We start from the raw sequence: 22,437 nt of genomic DNA, 5'->3' as shown, positions 1-22,437 counted from the left end.
GAAGATAACTACATCTTAAAGAAATAAGTTAAACAATGAATCTCATTCCTGGAGATATATCCAGGATCTAAATTTACTTTTAAAGAATGAAGACAGTCAAGAAAATACTGATTTTGACTTGTCAAGTGTCATATAATCTGAATAGTTCTAAATGCCTCTAAATGAACATCTAGATTTGGTTCAGTTACAAACAGAAGCATTTCTAAATATCTGCTGTAATAGTTTAGTATTTCTATTCTTATTTCATTAAGAATCATGTTTCCTTGGTTTCCTTGATTTTATAAACAAAATGTATTAACTGCACAAGATATTTGAACACATTTACGTGTGTGTGTGTGTGTGCGCCCACGTGTGTGCACATCACTTTCCTTATTTGCAAAGCAAGTGTTTTGTTCATAGTGAAAGTAAAGAGACAGAATGTGGATAATTCAACGAATAAGATGATAGAAAGCACTTATTGGCGATGGGTCAGTGGCATCATCCACTGCAATGAAGAATAGAATTTTTATCAAAGTTCCCTGTCTCAGGGTAGCACTTCAAGAGTAAATCATATCACTATAGTCAATAAAAAGATTTTGGAGGCTTCTAATGGAAGTAATTATTTTTTCCTGGTTCTTCTGTATAACAGTATTCAGACATACTGATTATCAATCATATTAACTTAGAAATAATATATGTTCAGTTAAGTTATAAAACTCTTGATCATGTCACATGAAGTCTACATGATCAATTACTGACTACTGGAAAGATTTTCTTGCTGTTATAAAAGTCAATACTAAACTACAGAAAAAATATATTTCATTTTCATTGGCAATAAGTTACAATATTTACAAATAATACATTTTAACTACATAATATTTATTTTAACCACGTAATATTTTTAACCACATAATGTGATCTGGGATCCCAGGAAATTAGAAATGTCTTATGACAGGTAACTGAATATAGTATTTTTTTCCATTTTCTTAACTTTATGGGGCTGCTTTTTAATTGGACTCTTAGTAAAGTCTAAGATTCTCCCAACAAAAGGACAGTCTCCTAAAGGCCCATCGTTGATATCAAGCTACTCAGACCCTATTATAGATGCTTGTATGTAAAAGGAGTTAACTCCAGTTCCTAAGAAATATGTAATTGACCAAAAAATGTTGTAAGAAATAAAATGGATACAGGAGTGCTAAAGAACATATCCTTACTTTGAGATCAGTAACAACCAGTTGAAAGATTTTTTCACTTTCCTGTCAGCTTCTGTAGCATTGTAAGGATACTGCCTTGGGCTATGCAGGTAGCCTTGAGGTGATGAGAATTTTTAAGAACAGTATTTGAACATCAAATATCATTGAAACACCGAATGCCAACTAAATAGAATTGATGCTTAAAAATACAAAATACACGATAGCTAACCATAATCAACTTAAATTGTGCCCAGCTATTGTTGACTGAAAAATGAATTTGAGGTTAGACTAACAGAATGCATGCTAGTTCCAAATTTCTATTTTCAAAGGCCATTTATATGAAAGTACAAGCCTCCATCAGTTGGGGCACTTCAGATAAAGTATTTTATATTTAATGTACATTATAGTCAAGCTATTTGATCTTGCAAATAGTGACTACATTGATCCTTGGAGAATACATCTGTAAAGCTGAAAGCAATACTCAGGAAAGTTTCACAACATAGATTTTTAACTTTTCCTGAAATTGAAACTCAGTATGAAGTGAGTTTTGCAACTGAAGATACAAAACAAATGACAAACCCTAGTGAAATGTATATAAATAAATGCTCTTTCATAGTAATGAACACCCCTCCTAAGAGACGCAATTTTCTACCCAGCTAAGTAACTGATGTGTGAGATAAATAGTGGAAAAATGGGGCAGTAAGACACAGGGAAATGTGTGTTTATTTGTCTCACAAGAGTTGAATCGTACTGACTAGCTAGCTACTTGTGAATGATTAATGAAATAGGAGGAAAAAACACAGAGAGAAACAAAAAGAGAAGAAAAAAAGGGGGGAAATGCTCTTCATTCCTCAGATAAGAGAGAGAAAAAAACAGCAGTACCCATTGCCCAGAACAATATTATTTGAAAGTCTCTCAGCATTCAAAAGTCAAACACAAGAGGCCAATGCTTATTTATTTACACAATCTCACTGTTTATTTAAATGACTTGTCTTCTTTTTTGAACTTGAGAGATATTTGTTGCAAATTAAGGAAAAACACTTTTTTCTGTCTAAAATATCAAACTACTCTTGAGGTTGTTTTCCCCAGAAGAAATTAAAGAAATTTCACAAAGTTTTGTTGCAACACTGAAAATTTAGATTCGCAAATTCAACACCACAGATGTAATCACAGCCAGACAGTAATTAAGCATCAGGCCAAATTTGGTCCTAGAAATGTGTATGCAGAATGTGTGACTTTAGTGGAAGTCTTCTGTGTGTTTTCAAGGGCAGACTTTGGTCAAAGGCTTATTGAAGGAACTAGGAATAAAATGCTTCTAAAGAAATATGGCACCTTTATTTAATAATATTTACTTATATACAAATCTTTTCTTTTTAATTTACATATATTGTGAGTAAAATTGTGACAATTTTGACATTTCCCATATTCACTGAAAGACAAATGCTCATTTTCATCTTCAGTTGTTTTACTATCGTGTATAACAGAAAGGATAGAAAATCCTCTCCATGAAAGCTTTCATGTTCAAATTGTTAGCATTTCTAGGATAGTCTCAGGATAGGTTTTGGGTGATATGGGAATATTTGGGAGGAAGAGGGGCATTCTCATTTGGCAAGTTTGCTGGGAAACGACCCCATGGAAGTTGCCCCAAATACTTATGGAATATTTTGGTTTTTTTCTGTGGCTTTTAATTTACCTTAGTATTTGGCAGCATAAAGGGGAAAAATGCTTAATTTAAACTGTGTCAGGATATGATGTGAGATGTGTCTCCGCTTGAGTCTTATTTCTTTTCTGATAGAAAGATTTTAGCACCACGTATAATAGCATTCTTGTTTCTGAATCTGAGCCAAGGGACACTTTCTATACGAGTTGCTCTGTAAACTCAGACGAATATGAGCAGCTGGGCTGACCTTGAAAGCCAAATGCTCATTATTATTAATGAACTTCAGCAAGTTTCCCTCACTTCTCTAGGCCTCATTTTCTTTCTTTATAAAATAAAGGTTACAGTTATTTATAGCATTACTGGAATAACCAAAACAGTAACAAAAAATGTATGCTAAGTGCCTAGTGTCAAACATGTAAGAGGTTTTTAATTATTCTTACTGTTTTTGTTTCTCATTCATGTTGTTGTAATTGATGCATCATTATTGTGGCTCTTCTTCTTCCTCTTCCTCTTCTGATGATGACTGTGAAAATAATCTAGAGTATAGACTACATAATTTGTATAGTGCTTTGTGTATTTTGATAGAGACATCACAAATAATTAAAAAGTCATGTGCATTGTCTAACATCTTTAGCAACATAATAAGAAAGTCAAATACTTTTTAGAAATTCTAATAAACCACATATAATTATTTTAAATTTAATTTTTTTTTACATGTCAGGATTTTAAAAACCTGTAGCTAGTGAATTCACAGTTCCTGATTTCTGCCACATTTTTTCTTTCGCATTGAGAGAGGAATAGTCATTCAGATTTCCCTGAATCTCAGAGGGCCAGGTAATATGCTTTCTGTAAAACTCCTGTTAAAAGTTTCCTTTTAAAAAATCACTCTTTCTCTGAGGACTAATAGTGAATAAAAGATTCCACAGTGAAAGCTATCGGGTAGAGCAGCAAGTTGTATCCAAAATAAAAGTCATGCCCAGCCATTTGTGAAGTTATGATTACTTGGTGCTGAAATGGCTTCAAGTGATGAAGGACTGAGTCATCTCCTTTTCTACGGAACACATTTCTGTCTGGTTAATTATTGTTTCCTATTATTTTGCCTTTATTTTCTGATAGTTTTCAGTACCCACACTACCACAAACATCATCAGGTCTAGTACTGTCTGGCTAGATAAGAGAATGTGGTTTTTCTTTTACTTTCTATTAAGCGTTCTCAAAGTATATACCACAAAGTGAAAGTCAGAACCTGAAACCAACATTTAAAGGCAATAGTCATTATATACTTGGCCATGGTCTCCTATCACGAACATTCACCAAAAAGAACTACCTTTGGACTATACTCTAACAATAAGGTAAACCCTATTCTTGTTCTGGGTTTGCCAAGTAATTCATCAAAAGAATACATGTGTAAATTTATATTCCCAAAGGACAGCGTACCAGAGAAACAGAGAAAAACAAATTTGGCAACGAGATACCCTATATTCCAAGTCAACTCTGTTCGTTACAACTAATTAGTTCAAAATTAATTTTGGTTATAATCTACATAGCCATGACTATGTGCTGTTTTTCTTTAAACTAGTTCTTTCCTATTTAGAAAATCAAAAGAAAAGGCAGTTATGATGTGCAAAGTTAAGTGGTTCTCTATTGCCAAGGTAAAATTTAAAATTATGCTAATCGCCAGAAGTTATTAATTAAACTATTGCTCATTGGACCTTAACTCTAACTTTTACTCCATGTCTATAATATCATTTATTTTCTATTAATGTTATAACCCTGGTAATTCTGAAAGATAAAGCAAGTGCCTGGCTCTATCCTTAAATGTCAACCGTTTAAGTGGTTTGACTTTTATTTTCTATTTACTTTGGTCAGTGTAAATTTCTATGGGTTTTGCTGGTTGGGGGAAAGGGGATTTGAGGATCTGTAGTTCTTGGTTATTAATATTTGACTTTGTTAGTGCTATCTATTTACTATATGACTTTGGGGAAAAAAATTAGATATTCTTTCACAGCCCTTAAAATGCACGGGGAGTGTAATCACACATTGGGCCTGCAATCTCTATATATTGCTGTTCCCTTCAGTCTCACATTTAGGTAACAATGGTTTTTGGTCTTTTATATATTTTATTTGCTCACTCCAGTACGTGTTTGCAGCATCAGGAATTTGTGGTTTTTTCCTTAAAACATTATATAGATTATATAACATTTTATACAGGAAATGTTGCAACATGTCAGAAATATGGCTAATCTATCCCAGAGTTTTAGTTTTAGACTGCACTACCTGTAAGCACGTTGTAAGACTCTGCATGGGAACCTCAATGCCGCCATCCTCTGAGCTAATGGCACAGTCTAAATATCCCCTACGTTGAACCCAATTCTAGCAATGAGTACTGCAGAGAACAACTCTGGGCAGAGTAACTAGGAGGTTCTCATGGATATTATTTACAAGCTAAGAAGCTCTCTTCTCACAGAAGTCTAATTTACCTACCTGGAGTTGGCCGTGGGAGGTAGAATAACAGAGCACAGATAAGTAGAGCCAGTGGGGCAAATCTGTGGCTCTTCTACTATTCTATAGTTCAGTTTTACCTGATTTCCCTAAGTGCCAGCCTGTACTTGCTTGGTGATAGAGCCAATTCATAAACCACAGTGCTTAAAAGGAGTTCTTCCCTTGCTCTTCTGAGTGGTATATATTTACTATTTTCAGTATTTCTTAGTCCACAAGCAATCAACTTTCTGTCTCAGTAAAAATGTCTATTTTAAACACACCCAATCAGTTGGGATTTTCTAACCACAATCTAGAACTTTGAAGAGCTTTGGGCCTCTTAGTCATAGTGTTCAGCAGCATTCCTAGGTGGGTTGATGTGATCTTCACAAACAGTCCCACCTATCTCCAGGCTTACTCTTTACTGGAGAGGTAAGTAAGAGATAGTAATTTACAAAATTTTGCTAAGTTATGTGGGACAGAGAGAACAGAGACATCCTTTGAACTTTCAACTTTGAGAAGTCAATTATTCTCTGGGAGAAAATTATTTATGAATGTAGTTCAGTAAATTTTTATTATTTTTGAGACAATGGCTCACACTATTACCCAGGCTGGAGTGCAGTGGGACAATCAGGGCTCACTGTAGCCCCAATTTCCCAGGCTCAGGTAATTCTCCCCTCAGCCTCCAGAGTATCTGGCACTACAGGTGCCCAACACCATGCCCAGCTAATTTTTTCCTTTTTTTTTTCTTGTAGGGACAGGGTTTCACCATGTGGCTCAGGCTAGCCTTGAACTTCTGGACTCAAGCGATCCACCTGCCTCAGCCTCCCAAAATGTGCTGGGATTACAGGCATGAGTCACCACACCTGGCCATAAAGTATTCTTAATGATCATCAGGTTCAAGGCTTATCACATTGAATTATGACAGTATGGCTGTAAATTCAAGTATCCATGTGAAAAAATATTTATATCAAAAAAATGTATATCAAACGTTATTCCATAAAAACGCAAATTGCGCCTGGCTGGACCTCAAAATGGGTATGGAAAAAAGTCCTTAGCCAAGTCTCTCATGTTTTTTCAATCACTTGTAACCTGTTGTTACTTCAGGTACTTCTTGCATAGCTTTTACCCTCTTGGGTGTAGCTAAAGAAATAGTGGGGAACACTTCATTTGATCCCTAGCAATGCACTCTTAGTTTCCATAATCAGTTTCCCTCATGTTCCTGCCAGACAGGCTGTTGAAAAAAAAGAGGTTAAGAACACTTACTGTACTCCCTCTACTACCATTTTCTTATTTATTACATCCAGTAGGGGCTTGGGCAATTATAAAGGTTCTCCTTTATCATGGCCATTTGAAACCAAGAGAAGGGCTAACTCATGCAAGTGTGGTAAAGGCAAAATCTCTCATTGACACTCAATGCTCATTCCGATTGTGCATGTCAATAACAACAACATAACCCCAGCGTCTTAGTCCATTCTCACACGGCTATCAAGAACTACCTGAGCCTGGGTAATTTACAAAGAAAAGAGTTTTATTTGGCTTCTGGCTTCTGCTTCTGGGGAGGCCTCAGGAACTGTATCATCAAGGTGGAAGGTGAAGGGGAAGCAGGCACATCTTCACATGGTGGAGTAGGAGAGGGTGGGAAGTAGACACACTTTTAAACAACCAGATCTCGTGAGAACTCACTCACTATCATGAGAACAGCAAAGGGGAAGTCCGCCCCTATGATTCAGTCACTGCCCACCAGGGCCCTCCTTCAACACTGGAGATTACAATTTGACATGAGATTTGGGTGGGGACACAGAGCCAAACCATATCACTCAGAATATTTAATATTTCTTCTAGTCACATTTTCTAATTTGTAGCATCACTCTCATCTCAGGACATCTCTATATAATCCTGGTTTACCTTTGACCATTTCTTCTTATTCCCCTTGGGGAATACCTGTACAACGAGAGATTGTATCCAGTAATAGTATTGCATACAATTACTGGAACATTTAAAATCAAAAGGCTTTTAATGCCCCACTCTGGGTAAGATGAATAGATCTCAATCTAGTAGTTTGTATTTTTTCAAATCTATGGCTTTAACTGATAGTGTAAATTCAGCTCTTTGTTTAAGCATTCTTCATTCAAAATCCTTCAAGATTGGATTTGAATTTGTCCAGGAGAGGATATATTAACTAAATTGAAGGAGAACTTTAAGAAGTTAGGGAGGAGCTAAAGTAGATGTTTTATCCCCTCAAGCATTTATAACATCCCACCAGCTCAATGATGGCAGCCCCGTCAGTTTCCTCATTTTTTTTTTTTCCTATTTTTCAATAGCCATCTGAACAACTTCACCCAGCTAAGTCAGTTATCAGGCCCTCTCCCTGCTTTGCTTTTCTTTCTTTCCTTTCCCCCACCCCCCATAGTAACATCTTTTTGGATGGCATAAATGTTTTCTTCATCATTTAGCCCCACACATGACCACTTAGGGAGCAGATCAATTGCTGTTTTGGGAATGTGATTTTACTCCCTCCTATCCTGTCCTCCTCATCGAACAAAACTCCCTGGAGCATAGTTGATTTATTTTTGCATCTACCAGGGTTTGTGCAAATAGCATTAATTTAAGTGTGTCAATCTAATCAGATATAGCCAATTCAGATTGCTTGCACCTATGTACTGTTGTGAAAGTAGTATTGCGGCCAGGAGTGGAGGCTCAAGCCTGTAATCTCAGCACTTTGGGAAGCCAAGCCAGGCAGATCGCCTGAGGTCAGGGGTTCGAGACCAGCCTGGCCAACATGAAGAAACCCCATCTCTACCCAAAATACAAAAATTAGCTGGGCATGGTGGCCCATGCCTGTAATCCCAGCTACTCGGGAGGCTGAGAGGCAGGAGAATTGCTTGAACCCGGGAGGCGGAGGTTGCAGTGAGCCGAAATCCCGCCACTGCACTCCAGCGCCTGGGTAGCAGAGCGAGACTCCATCTAAAAAAAAAAAAAAAAAAAAGAAAGAAAGTCATATTGCCTCTGTTAGTAAAGAAGAGTGTAGGGAGGTTACCTCACTTGGTGTAAGCCTTCAGACACCTTATCATTACCCATTGTTAAAAGGTATATGTTAAACCATCTGAAAGCGGCTTCTCACAATAGTTTTCCAACATGTGGAGTTGAGGCATAATCCCTTTCATTCAGATGTATATAAAATTAGTGACATGCTCCCAAATCATTTTTTTTTCTGATAATTTATGCTAACAGGAATTCATCAGACTTGTTCTTTGATTTCTTCATAAAGAACCCCAGCTCTAACCAGAGTAACCTCTGGAATCTGAGGTCACCTGAGTTGTGATTGAGTACAATGTCTTTATTCAGTAATCAGTTTAAAAAAACTCTTTTTTTTCTGTGTTTGATGTTTGACTTTAAAAAGATTTAAAAGTCTGTCTTTTTTTTTCTGTGTTTGGTGAGGACTGCTATCATCAGCTAGGGAAGAGCATGGTTTTAGAACCTTTAAACTTACATTATTTGTGTATTCACTTAGCTAATCTCCCTAGATCTAAACCTACTTCCCATAAATTCCATTGTTAAATCTTTGCCTCCATTGTTGGAGTCAAGGTTTTTGCTACTTCATAAGAAGAATACACAAGTAACTATTCCAGCAATGAACCCTCATTATTTTACACCTTCATTATGAAACCCTCATTTCTTGTTAAAAAGTGTTTGAGTGATCATAATTTACAGGTCTAAAAGTTAATCATGCCTACTCTACCAATCTGTGTTATCAAAAAGGGTTGAAATATTAAATCAGACTGAGGATCTTAACCAGGACCCAGATCTACTTAGGACTCAAATGATACAAGCAAACATCAAGATATTCCCTGTAGGAACTCAAAATTTTCAAATTCAGCTCTCTAAAATATCAATTTTCTTCCAACCTGGTTGGCATTTTGGTGTAGGATTAACTATGAGGTTTATTAGCAATATATGCAAAAGTATTAAACACAAAAATTGGCCATATCAATTTTGAAATATCCCTGGCTTTGTATTCCACTAATTTGACAGCTTATGTAACTACTCTTCATTTTTTTCCAGACATTCAAGTTCCATAAACCATAAATCCTAGGTTTATCTACAATAAGCAGTCTAGACCGGTCAGGTATATCCACCTAAAACATTTTATGGATAAAGACTCCTGGCATTTCTCCATTAATGCACTCTATTAATGTTTGCAAAGAGGTCTGTCCAAAGTCAGGTTCCACCCACCATTCCAGTGCCCCTGTATAGAAGAAGTGTGCTACAGGCCTGCTGGTAATTCTTTCCTTCTTATTACTGGATACCCACGAACAATGAGGTTTGTTTCAGTAGTTTTAAACATTTCTGTCAAGAGTCACTTTGACCTTCTAAATAGACAGCCTGGAACAATTTCAAATTAGATAATAGTTTCAATCAGAATAACCTTAAACTGTTTTATAAAAATATTTGAGCAACTAAAACACCTGACTGAATGAAAAGCCCTGTCATTTTACTTCAGTGAATACATGAGAATTATTTGTAATTATGAGTATTAGCTGTCTTTTTTTCAGATCAAATCTTTTACATTAAAACCCATTAAAACACTTGGTTTTTTAAAACATATTTTCAATTAATAGTATAATTCCAGGTAATGGATCATAAACTATGAATTAGTGGAAATTTGAATCAAGTTTCTTATAATAGTATTTTTTACTTATTTCAATCTTTGGGAATTAGTTGCTTTATGAACATCTCGCTCTTCATTCAGTTTGCTAGAAAATGGCAGGATTTCAAAATTATTCAGCAGTTTTCCCAGAGTGCCTTGTGATAAACCACTAGGCCAGTAAGATGTGTCATAAATATACAAATAAATAAATTTATGAAACTTTATATTACATTATGATATACATCTCATGGATCCAGGGAACACATTAGCATATAAAAGATTCTAAAAACTAACATTTCCCCAACTCTTTGACAATGAACATCCTTTTAACAAGCAAGCTGCTGTAGCATCTTCCAGAACTATCATCCTGTGTGATAAGCTTTTGGAAATGGATAGTCTCTCCAACTGATTTCCAATTTCTTATTCTAGCATTCAAGGCTTCTTGACTCTCCAAACTTGTCTAGATGCCACATGCTCTTTTTCAAATTGTCGAGTCTTCTCCTCGGTGTTCCTGATACTACCATTCACAGTCTTTCCTTGGAATCCTGCCTTATTATTTTGGCTGCCCTGATGTATTCTTCTCCTTCCTTTCTCCTTCATTATATTTTATACTTCCTTCATCCTTCAGGTCATGTTCTGTTCCTCTGTCAGGTCTCCTGGTTTTTGTGGTTCTTTCTGTCCTTACTGATGTCTGCTTTGGCTTGTTTTGATCTTAAATCCATTCATTTCCCTTTCTTATCTCTATTCTATGTTGGGAGATCATCACTTTTGCACGCTACATATTTAGGATCACTTTTCATTAGGCTTCCTACTCTTTTCAGCCAATTGAAAGTCTGCTTATATGACTGTAGGGTAAGGGTAAATTAAGTGTCAGAGCTTTTCTCCTTGCTTCTTTAGCAATAGTTTTATCTGCTTCAAAGCTTCTCCTTCACCTAGACTGGTCTACCATCTATTGGCTCCTTTCGGGTGGCCTTGGTCTCTTCCTCTGTGTACTATCAATTCTGTCCTTTGATGATCAAGTAGAGGAGTGGTAGCAGCTTCTTGTACTTCCTAATTTTTGAGTTAGGGTTTCTCATGTATTTCATGACTTGTATCATAATCTCCTGTATGAAATTCCCTCTCTTTAAGAACAGAGAGAGATCACTCCAAGCTGCTATTTCCTATTGTACCTTGGTTGATATACCACCCAAGTATTGTCTGAATTACCATTGGATAACTCTCATGTTATAGTTTCCCATTACTTCTTTAAAATGTATATTATCCATTTTTCTTTATAACAGGATTCCTGCACCATACTGCTTATGATAAAAATCTGCATGTAATACAAATTCACTGTGTAGAATGATGTTTTGAGATATGCAACAGGAATAGCTGACAATATCACCAATTTTTGTGATGTGAGGCTGAAGTGGTAAAAATATTTTTGACATTTCTGATATTCTGATAACATTTCCAATCTTTTATTATATTAGTATATAATACTATTTATATATATTTGCTTTGTATTGCCACAAGCAAGCTTGTGCACTTCTAATCTTTATTTCTGTGCTCTAAACACCAATCCTACTTCTAGTCAGTAATCACCTATTTCTTCAGAAAATTAGTAAATTAATTAATTCTCCCTTGAAATTGCCTCAGGAAACCAGAAGGGATGCTCTCTTTTTGTCTCAACATTTCCAAGGACATTGGCTCATTTGCTCTACTTGATGAACAGCCAACCATAATCTCTGGGTGACTCATTCTTTTCTGTATAATGCAAAGTATAAAGAGAAGTTGGAAGAAAAGCCCACAACACAATTACCGCAATCATCACATTTAGGACTTAGCAACAAATTAGTGGACAAAACACAGAGCTTATCTCAGGTTTCTTCTCATCTGTCTTTCTAACCATCTCTACTTCTTTTTGTTTTTTCCTTTTTACTCTGTGGAAGCCAGAGAATCTACTATATGAAATAACAATAGAAAGTCTGAAATCACAGAGAAAGAGAGGCTACGGTAGATGTGCATAGACAATTTAGATAATAAGTTGTATTTCTCCAAAGCGTTCATTGAATTTTATCATCTTCTCTGTTCCTTGTTGATTCAGGACGTTTTTTAATGAGCAATATTTTTGTTCTGTTAGGACATGTTTCTGTTGCAATGAAGACTAACACAATAGGAAAATTAGTTTTGACTGCTTGCTATGTTGCTTGAGGAACCCCCTCTGCAGTTTCTTTCCCAAGAACCAGCGGATACATTTCCACATGGTAGCCACTAGGTGGCAGCAGCAATGTAAAAGCACCACCGGCTGTAACTCTGGCAAGTTACGAAGTTGTAGATGTGTTTTTTTTTTTTTTTGCTTGATCATTTGTTTTACTTCTTTAGAAAACACACACACACACAAACACACAAGGAAACTTGTATTACTTATGAAAAGAACGATTAAAAATAACAGTTGAATGTGTTCTGCTTTTTTATGCAAAGGTAAATGTGAGCAGAGCTTAAATCAGGGACTCTCAAAGGTGCCTAATGCTTCCAGACAGTGAAGGTGCAAGGATAAACCAAACATCCTCTCAGGTATTTATCATCTAGACCAATTTTAACGTAGTATTTAACACTTGGGCTCTTATATAATATCTTGTTAAAAATAAGAATATAATATTGTTAAAAATAAGAATTGTGCAATAAATACACGTAAGAGTAATTGCATAAAGTTCTTGTTATATAGTGTGGATTTTATCTTTGCCAAAAAATTATCTTGTTATAATGACGAAGTTGCAAGTTCAAGAACTCGAGGATATTCTTGTGGCGAGGTCAGTACTGGTTAGATTTATCGTATAGATTGTGGTGCCTACGATTCACATCACTATTTATATATTTCTATCTAAAAAGTTTTCCTCACTTTCTTAATTCAATAAGGCTATACACTGAACAGGTATAGGTACTTTTTACTTACACCAAACAGGTACACATAAAATATATGTCAATGAATAAATAGATTTGTATTTATTTTTTAAAACTTTTAGCAAGCAAATCAAGCCCCTTTTGGGGGACAGAAAGTTGTATGATGTTAGAGCCACCACATAGACTCCAGCATCTTCCACAATATTCAGAATACTCTTAAAATATTTTAAGAACCATTACAAAGCTAGAATCACTAAACAGCACAGTAATACTAAAAACATTTATTTTAATGAAATAGGACATATGACACACCTATGTAAAGTGAAATTTTAAAGAGACAACAGGTTATCACATTTACTATAATTTGCTATTTTTTCTCTTAAGCTAATGCATACATTTTGTAAATAAGGCCTACACTATATGTGTGTATATATATGTATATGTGTATATACACACACACATATATACACAATATAAAATATTATAAAGAATAAAACTATAATGAATTTAGTTAAACCAAATCATGCTATTAATACCCAATGACTTTTCAGTATCAAAATATAATTTGCAAACAAAGAAACATATAGTTTATTTTAAATAACATGTTTTATTTTTCCAAAGTAAAGTAGGATGTAATTTATTTAAATTTTTTTGTCTTAAATCTGATTGAATATTGGCAACATACACACAAATGCAAGGGGGTTGATTTGCTTGCTTGTTTCCCCATTATATAAGAGCCCAAGTGTTAAATACTACGTTACAATTGGTCTATGTGATAAATACCTGAGAGGATGTTTGGTTTATTCTTGCACCTTCACTGTCTGGAAGCATCAGGCACCTGTGAGAGTCCCTGATTTAAGCTCTGCTAACTTTCACCTTTGCATGAAAAAGCAGAACATATTCAACTGTTATTTTTAATCGCTCTTTCCTAAGTAATATAATAAGTAGTCCTGGTGTAGTGTTTCAGAGGGCTAAACTTCTTTCCCCCAATTTCTTCATAGAGTTGGGAACAAGATATACAGTGGAAACACTGATTATGCCACAACTTAGCAAAAACTTTGTTATAAAGAGTTCATGGTTTGATGAGATGTTTTATTCCCATTGTGTTTCTTAGAATATATTCATCAGCATGATGTAACCGTGAGAATAGATGGGGACACTGAAAATGTGAGTTCCTGCACAAACCACTAAATAACTTCTGTTCATAGTTTTTCTGAAAATTGGTACTTTGTGGTAAGTATAGTTTCATGAAACCCAAGTGAAAATTTAAGATTCATTATGTCTGAAGTGAATTAAGCTCTATATTCTTATTTTTAACAAGATATCTATGAGGATCTGCAAATAGGCCATATTGTGCACCACTACTCCAATGCCTTTCAGCACAGAAAATCTGATGCATCTCTCCTGAAACTGTGCAGGTGAGTCAGACTAAGAATGCTTCATTCTTTAGGAGAGTAAAGGTAAAATACTGGCTACTGGCCCATTGTCAACATGATGCTCTATTGAATTATATGGATCCCAATAGGTCCTTTATCAGTATAAATAAGCCTTCTGCATCACTGGAATACCGTGTTATTTTCATCTTCTAAGGAGGTAACAGATACAAGAAGTCACTAAAGAACAATAGATATAAGAAGTACTTTTTAGAGATCAAAGTAACAAATATCAGGCTTTAACTTCATTTAGATGCATATTATGCCAACTAGGAAGTCAACACTGCCAAAGCTGCCACTTCATTTATTTTTCAAATTTCCAAATATTTGCTACATGAGGGTGGTTTAGAAAACTCTGAAGTTCCTATATATTTGCATAAATCCATGGGACAAAACTGCCTAGTTTACAAAAGGAGTGGTTGCTTTTATTCTATAACTTTATTAGTAAATATGTTACCAATTGGATAGCAAACATCTTCCAACCTAAATGTATTAGAAACGTATTTAATATGAAAATACTCCTTGCAGTACTTCACATTTAAATGCATTGCCACTGCATTATCAGTGAGGTTTCCATTGAGAGTATTGAGACAGAGAAAGAGAAAGAGGGAGCAGGGCATTGGCAGGGACTTTGAAATCAGGATACAAGAAACAGCCATGGAAAAGCAATCGATTTTCATGATGGTTGTAAAACTCACATGGGTACTCATTACTCTGTACATTTATCCTTCAGTCCTTAATGAAGAGTGCAGTATACTTAAGCAGCAGGATATACTTTTGATATCTATGCTTCTTAAGGCAAAGTTGAATTAGCATGGGTGGACTGACTTAGTGAGATGCAAACCTACCCCAAATTAGGCCAAACCCTTTGAAGAGATATGGAAATGAAAATGCAAAATCATTGTGAGAAAGGTGGGCTTTTTGTTGTTGCTTCTTTCACATCTCCTTTTCCTACATAGATTTTAAAAATAGCAAAGATCGAAAATAACAGTATCTTAAGAGTAACAAAAACATCATAGGATGTGGCTTGGTCTAATGGACACAGAAGAACCCTAGATACTATGCCTTTGCACTTAGCTTTCAACGTACAATGGAGGAGCACCCAGATTTTCAGGTATTTGGGGGAATTTAATGGCATAACTCACTGTATTGAAAGAGAATTACACCTTCAAAATCTTGTAAAACTCTAGAAATATTCTCCAGTAGATTTTCAAGATTTTCAGTAACAGTGTTAATTATCCAAAGGCCTGAAGGCTGTAGGAGGTCACTGCAGGGATTAAGGTTTTCAGCTCTGAGTTGCAAGTGTATAGCTCATCTATGTTCAGCCATACTGAGCAGTCACTAGGATTCTCTAGTTGTAGGTGTGAAGGAAGGAAAGATGTCAGACAGGTGAACCAGCTCAAAGCTTTAGACCTGAAAAACTGTAACAAGGATTGCTACCGCAAAGCAAAACACAGAACATATATGAAGACTGTACACAGCAGACACTGAAGTCTACCTGAGGGAGAAAAGTGGGAGGAGGGAGAAGAGCAGAAAAGATAAATATTGAGTACTGGGCTTAATACCTGGGTGGTGAAATAACCTGTACAACAAACCCCTGTAACACGAGTTTACCTAAGTAACAAACCTTCCCATGTGCCTCCGAACCGACAATAAAAGTTTTAAAGAATAAATACGATTCTGTTTATTCATTGACATATATTTTCTGTGTACCTGTTTGGTATAAGTAAAAAGCACCTATACCTGTTCAGTGTATAGCCTTATTGAATTAAGAAACTGAGGACAATTTTTTAGATAGAAATATATAAACAATGATGTGAATCGTAGGCACGACAATCTATATGATAAATCTAACCAGTACTGACCTCGCCACAAGAATATCCTCGAATTCTTGAACTTGCAACTTCGTCACTATAACAAGATAATTTTTTGACAAAGATAAAATCTACACTATATAACAAGAACTTTATGCAATTACTCTCACATGTATTTATTACACAAACTACAAATAATATTCCTTGTGTTTAAATACCAGTCCCTATTTCCTTTTCAATAGCCATACCCAGTGTGGTTAAATGCAGTTTTTTCTAATATCTTCTTGTGAGAAAAATTCAATTGGGATATTATTTAAAATGTATTAGTTCCCATCAAGCTAGGTGTTAGGGAAACCATATATTTAACAAGAGAGTTAGGGGATATTTATATTCAAAGGAGTTTGTAAAATACTAACTAAAGGTTGAGAGCAGTGGCTCATGCTTGTAATCCCAGCAGTTTGGAAGCCTGAGGCAGGTGGATCACTTGAGTCCAGGAGTTTGAGATCAGCCTGGGAAACATGGTGAAACCCCATCTCTGCAAAAAGTACAAAAATTAGCCAGGTGTGATGGCGTGTACCTGTAGTTCCAGCTACTCAGGAGGCTGAGGTGGGAGGATCGCTTAATCCCTGTAGGTCAAGGCTGCAGTGAGCTGTGATTGCACTCCAGCCTGGGCGACAGAGTGAGACCTCGTTAAAAAAAAGAAAAAGTTGAATTACCTATCTAAAAAAGAAAGAAAAGAAATGCGGACTAAGGGAAGAGTTCTCAAATAGTCTATTTCCTTCTCCATACTCTACTTTGTTTTTCTCCCACCCAGCTTCTAGTAGTTAAATGCCTTTTTGGTTATTCAGCATGCAACCTTCTTCCCAATTAGGTAGAGTCAATATTGTGTGCAAAACTGATGAGATCCTATACCCTGCTATTACTTTGCAGGAACACAGGTACCCAAGCAAATCTTACCCAACCTCAACATTCCAAAGGATAAAGAGAAAGTTGGACATTATACATCCGTAAATCCTGCGGATTTTGGACTTTACAAACCAATCCCTTTATGCTATTCCAAGCCTATTGTACAATGCACATTGCTCAACCTAGATCGGTGCTCAGAAAGGATGATTTGGCTTCCATGGAAAATTATACTTTCCCCTAGAGATTGTTGGTGGGAATGTAGAAAGTGCAGACACTATGAAAAACAGCATAGAGTTTCCTCAAAAAATTAAAAAAATAGGGCTATCATATGATCCAACAATTCTTCTTCTGGGTATATATTCAAACGAATTAAAATCATGATCTTGAAAAGACATCTGCAGTCCAACTTCCTAGCAGCATTATTCACAATAGCCAAGATGTGAAAACAACTCAAAGTCCATTGACAGAAAAATGGATAAATAAAATATGACAGTTACATAAAATGAAACATTATTCACCTTTAAAAAAAGAAATACTATAATTTGCAACAATGTAGATAAACCTAAGACATGATGCTAAGTAAAATGGACCAGTCACAGAAAAAAAAAAAAAAAAAAAAAACTACTGCATAACTCCATTTAGATGAGATATCTAAAATAGTCCAACTAATAGAAACAGGGAATAGAATGGATTGGAGGGGCAGGGAAGGAGGAAATGGGAAATTGTTGTTCAGTGGGAATGAAGTTCCACTTATACAAAACGAATAAATTCTAGAGATCTGCTGTACAACATAATATCTATAGTTAACAATATCGTGTACTTGAAAATGTGTTAAGAGAATAGATCTCATGTTACGCATTCTACACACACACATACACACCCCCCACACAAAATAACACAAGGACATTTCTGGAGGTGATAGATATATTTGGAATCTTGATTCTGGTGGTGATAACATGGGGGTATACATATGTTCAAATTCATCAGAATGTATACGTTTTGTTTGTGCTAAATTTTTGTACATCAATTATACCTCAATAAAGCTTAACATTTTATGGGAAATTCTGCCTCTGTAGCAGCCTCCCGAGTCTCTTATTCAAGTGGTGAGGGCCTGTGACTATATTCACCTGGTATACTGAACATTTCTTCATGACAGAAGGGGGTGTTTTAATATTCTATTAGGTGGAGTTCAAAAATCTCTCTCCCTGAGAAGAAAAAGGGAGGACTTCTGCATGTGTAGTTCTTATTGATTGATTTAGTTATTTTGCATAATGGAAACTAAGACTTTCTTGTACTAAATATGCTTCTTCTGTTGAAAGTACTTAATCTATGCTCAAAAGCAAAAACAACTTCAAGTCATTCTTACTACGTCAAATTCCCCTATTATAGCTTCCATAGAAGATTATACCTCTTATGTCACTTGTCACAGTCACAATCTTACATGGTGTGTGTTTATTCAGTGACCATCTCTCTTAACTACTAGCTTGTAATTTGGTTTTCAATGTGGGTAGAAACTATATCTTTATTACTTACTTTCATAGCTGTAATGTCTCATAGCTTCAGGCACATAAAAATATAAAAATGTTAGTAAGAACTCAAATGTTTTCAGTGTCATGAGCTCTGCTAAGAGGTTTATATGAATCGACTCATTTAATCCTAAAAACAATCCTATAAAATTATTACTATTATTATGCCCAATTTACTGATAAGAAACTAAAGGATCAGAGACGTAAAGTGACTCCTTCAAAGTCATACAATTGCTATGGGGTAAAGTAAGGATTGAAATCTAGGCTATCTGTCAGTAGCAATATTTATAGAACAAATTAATAAATTAATGAATCCATGAATGGAATTTTCTTCTTAATGACATTATTAAACTTGTCAAGATCTCACAGGAAATTAGATTTGATACATTTCTTCAGTTGAACTGTGTGTTAATAAATTGAATGCTTTCTTTGGAAGTGTAGTACTGGCTTACGTATTACTGTTATCAAATTACTATCTAATTTTAGACATGCATAGTAATCTGTCTTATTACAAAGAAATAATACACAAGAAATCTTTAATACCGAATGTCAAGACTGTATAGCCTCTGGTGTCTATTAACTGTATATTGCTAAATGTACAGATAATACATCTCTCAATAACCCCTGTGATTTGCACAAAGTTGCCAGTTAGAAGATAAAATATTGAGGGAATATTTTTAAATGCTAAAACTCTGTTGACCATTTTGTATTACTTCTAGCAATTTTAGGAAATACGTATGATGTTTTTCTATTTCCTCAAAGGGTGGCCATGAATAAACAAAAGTGGAGTGATTGATGGTTTTTAATTGATAAATCTGCATTATATAAACAACTGATCTAGATATTCTCTGTGTTTGAAAATAATTATTTTCATGAAAAAATTAAGGTTAATATCTATTTTAAATGGAAGATAGCTCTTATTGGATAATTTGATTATCTTCTCAAAATTTTCTGTAATATATCTACATTTTCAATTATTAATCATTACAACTTTAGATGTTTAAAGCATGTGACACTGTGACTATTAGTGAGTTTTAATCTAGAAATCATCTTAAGAATTTGTTTGGTGTATAAATACGAACATTTTAGACTAGTTTCTGAAAAAAATTATTTACATAATTTTAACCAAAAGTTTAATTTGAGCCATTCATAAAATTGGATAAATACAGATTAAGATGGATACCCAAATTAATTCCCTTCATCAATTATAGCAGTGAAATTCAATAGTTATTCTAATAATTTCCTTCCTAAATACCTTTCCAAGTCTTTATTTGATTTTGTGTTTATTGACCTGGAATAAAATGCTTTTCTTTTCACTATCTTATTGATAATTGGTGTTCACTTTTCCTGGTTTAGCTTAGGCAGTCCACACTATTCAAGGAAATATGAAGAATTGAGATATACATAGGTTGCCATATAGTAGAATCTTAATATCCAAGTACTCTCATACTCAGATTTGAGTATTTGCAAGAGATCAGGGGTCCACAGCCTAAAATAAATAGTAATTTTCCTGAGGCAGGTGAATAATGAGCACTGAGGGCTGATGTTTCAGAATTGAGTACAGCCAACCACACAACACCTTTAGCCAACTGGAGTTTTAAAAGTCTTTTCTTATATTGCATGGAAAGTACTTGAGTAATATTAACACATATGGGGATTAGATGTGTTAATCTAATTAACACATTTCTGGAGATATCCCTTGATAACATCAAGAGTCTAATGAAGTTCAAAAAAAAATGAATATAATTGTAATTGTGATCACTTTCTAAAAAGAAAAAACAGAAAAACAATTTCTGAGTTCATTCTAGGATTCAAGTGATAAATTAACAAGCATGTCAAAACACTGAGTATAGATGTCGTGCATGTTACAAATAACCCACAGAGCAACTGCCTGGCCAGTTCATTTAAGCCGTACTCTGGCAATGGCTACACACTTAAGCTTTGCTGACTTGCCATGAAAAATTTTATAAGCAGCTGGTTCAATGAAAATCTTGCACTGATGAGATCTCCAGGACTTTTAGTATGACCAAGCACTTTATCAACATAGTTCTCTAAAAGGGAATAGATGGCCTGACATGCAGACTTGTCAGAACAAACAGAATGAAGGGGGACAGCGTGGTTCAGTTATAAGGAGAATGCCTGACAACAGGAGGAACATTGTGTGCTTTATTTTTTCAGCTTTATAAGGCATAGCTGTAGGCCATCTTTCCATGACACATCAACTTCTGGCACCAGGGAAATAATATGTATGAGTTTAAAGAGATGTCATGATTTGACTTACAGGCCTGAACAACTTTCAAGAATCTGGGGGAAAAATAAAAAAAGGGAGCCAGAGTCATTTAACTTGCTGGCAATCCTGCTCTCATTTGTTACAGGAAGAATATCTTGTTGAGGCAGACGGCCCAGAAGCAAAGCACTTTAAGGAAACACATCTTAACTAGCATCCTTCAGTCTCCAGACTGACTATCTACTCTGTTTCACCCATTGCTATAACCCAATATCCATACCTTATGAAGTCGAGCTATGTGTTTTCTTTACAAATTACTCTTTTGCTTTACTCATTGTCCCCACATACACTACTTCTTTTTCTTTTGAGTGTTAGTCTACTGATTCTCTGCATTTTCATGTGTTTCCTTTTCATCTTTCCTTGAGTTTCTCTTCTCTCATTTATTTGCATCTCTCCATTTTATCGTTACCAGGTTATATTGCTCTTCCCTCCCAATTAAATTGCCACTTGTCTAATTAAACGTCTAACAAATTAGGAGCACCTGTATGTATGCACATGCATTCAAATTGATTGGACTGCATTTAGCAAGCGTTATATGTAGTCTTTAAACATATTTTACATAAATATAAATAAATATAATATCCATTAATCCATTCAGTATTTACCGAGTACCTACTAGGTGATAGGTGTTATTCTTAGTACTAGGAATATTGCAGTAGATGAAGTTCCTGTGCTCATGAATATTACACTCTAGTGAGGAATTCAGACAAGGAGCAAATAAAATATAAAACAAAACATAATGTCAGGTAGTCATAAATGGTATCACTGTGGCTGGGGTCCCTATTTTAGATAGAAATCACCATGTAAGACTTCTTTGAGGAGGTGACTAATCAGAATGAAATACACAGCCCTTTAATTATCTAGGAGAGCAATGGTAAACGTGGGTATAGTAGGCGTACTTGCAGAATAGCAGGGTGAGAACAGGACTGGGGCAAAGCAAGATAGAAAACATGCAAGAGGAAACGAAGTTGAAAATATAATCATAATCCAGGTCATGTAGAGTCCTGAAAAAGACAAAAATCTTTGGATTTTATTATACAAAAGGTGGCAAGCCAAGGGAAGGTTTAGATCAGGGAGATAACATGATGTGTCTGTTACTATAAATGGACAATTCTGGTTGCCACAATGAAGTGAATCTGACGAGTGGAGACAGGGAGACGAGTTAGGAGGCTATTACAGTGAGCCAACATGGTCAATGATTGGCTTTGGACTGTGTTGGCGACTTATCCAAGTGCAGGTGGTGAGGTCAGATTCCAGGCTAATTTTGAAAGAGAAGCTAAATGGGACTGGGGGCCGGGTGCCATGGCTGATGCCTGTAATCCCAGCACTTTAGGAGGCCGAGGTGGGTGGATTGCCTCAGCTCAGAAGTTAGAGACCAGACTGGCCAACAAAGCAAAACCCCAGCCCTACTAAAAACACAAAAAATTATCCGGGTGTGGTGGCAGGCACCTGTAATCCCAGGTACTCAGGAGGCTGAGACATGAGAATCACTTGAACCCAGGAAGCCAGAGGTTGCAGTGAGTTGAGATCATGCCACTGCACTGAAGCCTGGGCGACAAAGTGAGACTCTGTGTCAAAAAAAAAAAAAAAAAAAAAAAAAAAAAAAAAAAAAAAAAAAAGGAGAGCTA

The sequence above is a fragment of the Rhinopithecus bieti genome, unplaced genomic scaffold, assembly GCF_001698545.2.
Source record: "Rhinopithecus bieti isolate Rb0 unplaced genomic scaffold, ASM169854v2 scaffold_19553, whole genome shotgun sequence".
NCBI classification, from domain to species: domain Eukaryota; kingdom Metazoa; phylum Chordata; class Mammalia; order Primates; family Cercopithecidae; genus Rhinopithecus; species Rhinopithecus bieti.
This window is presented reverse-complemented; position numbering follows the sequence as displayed.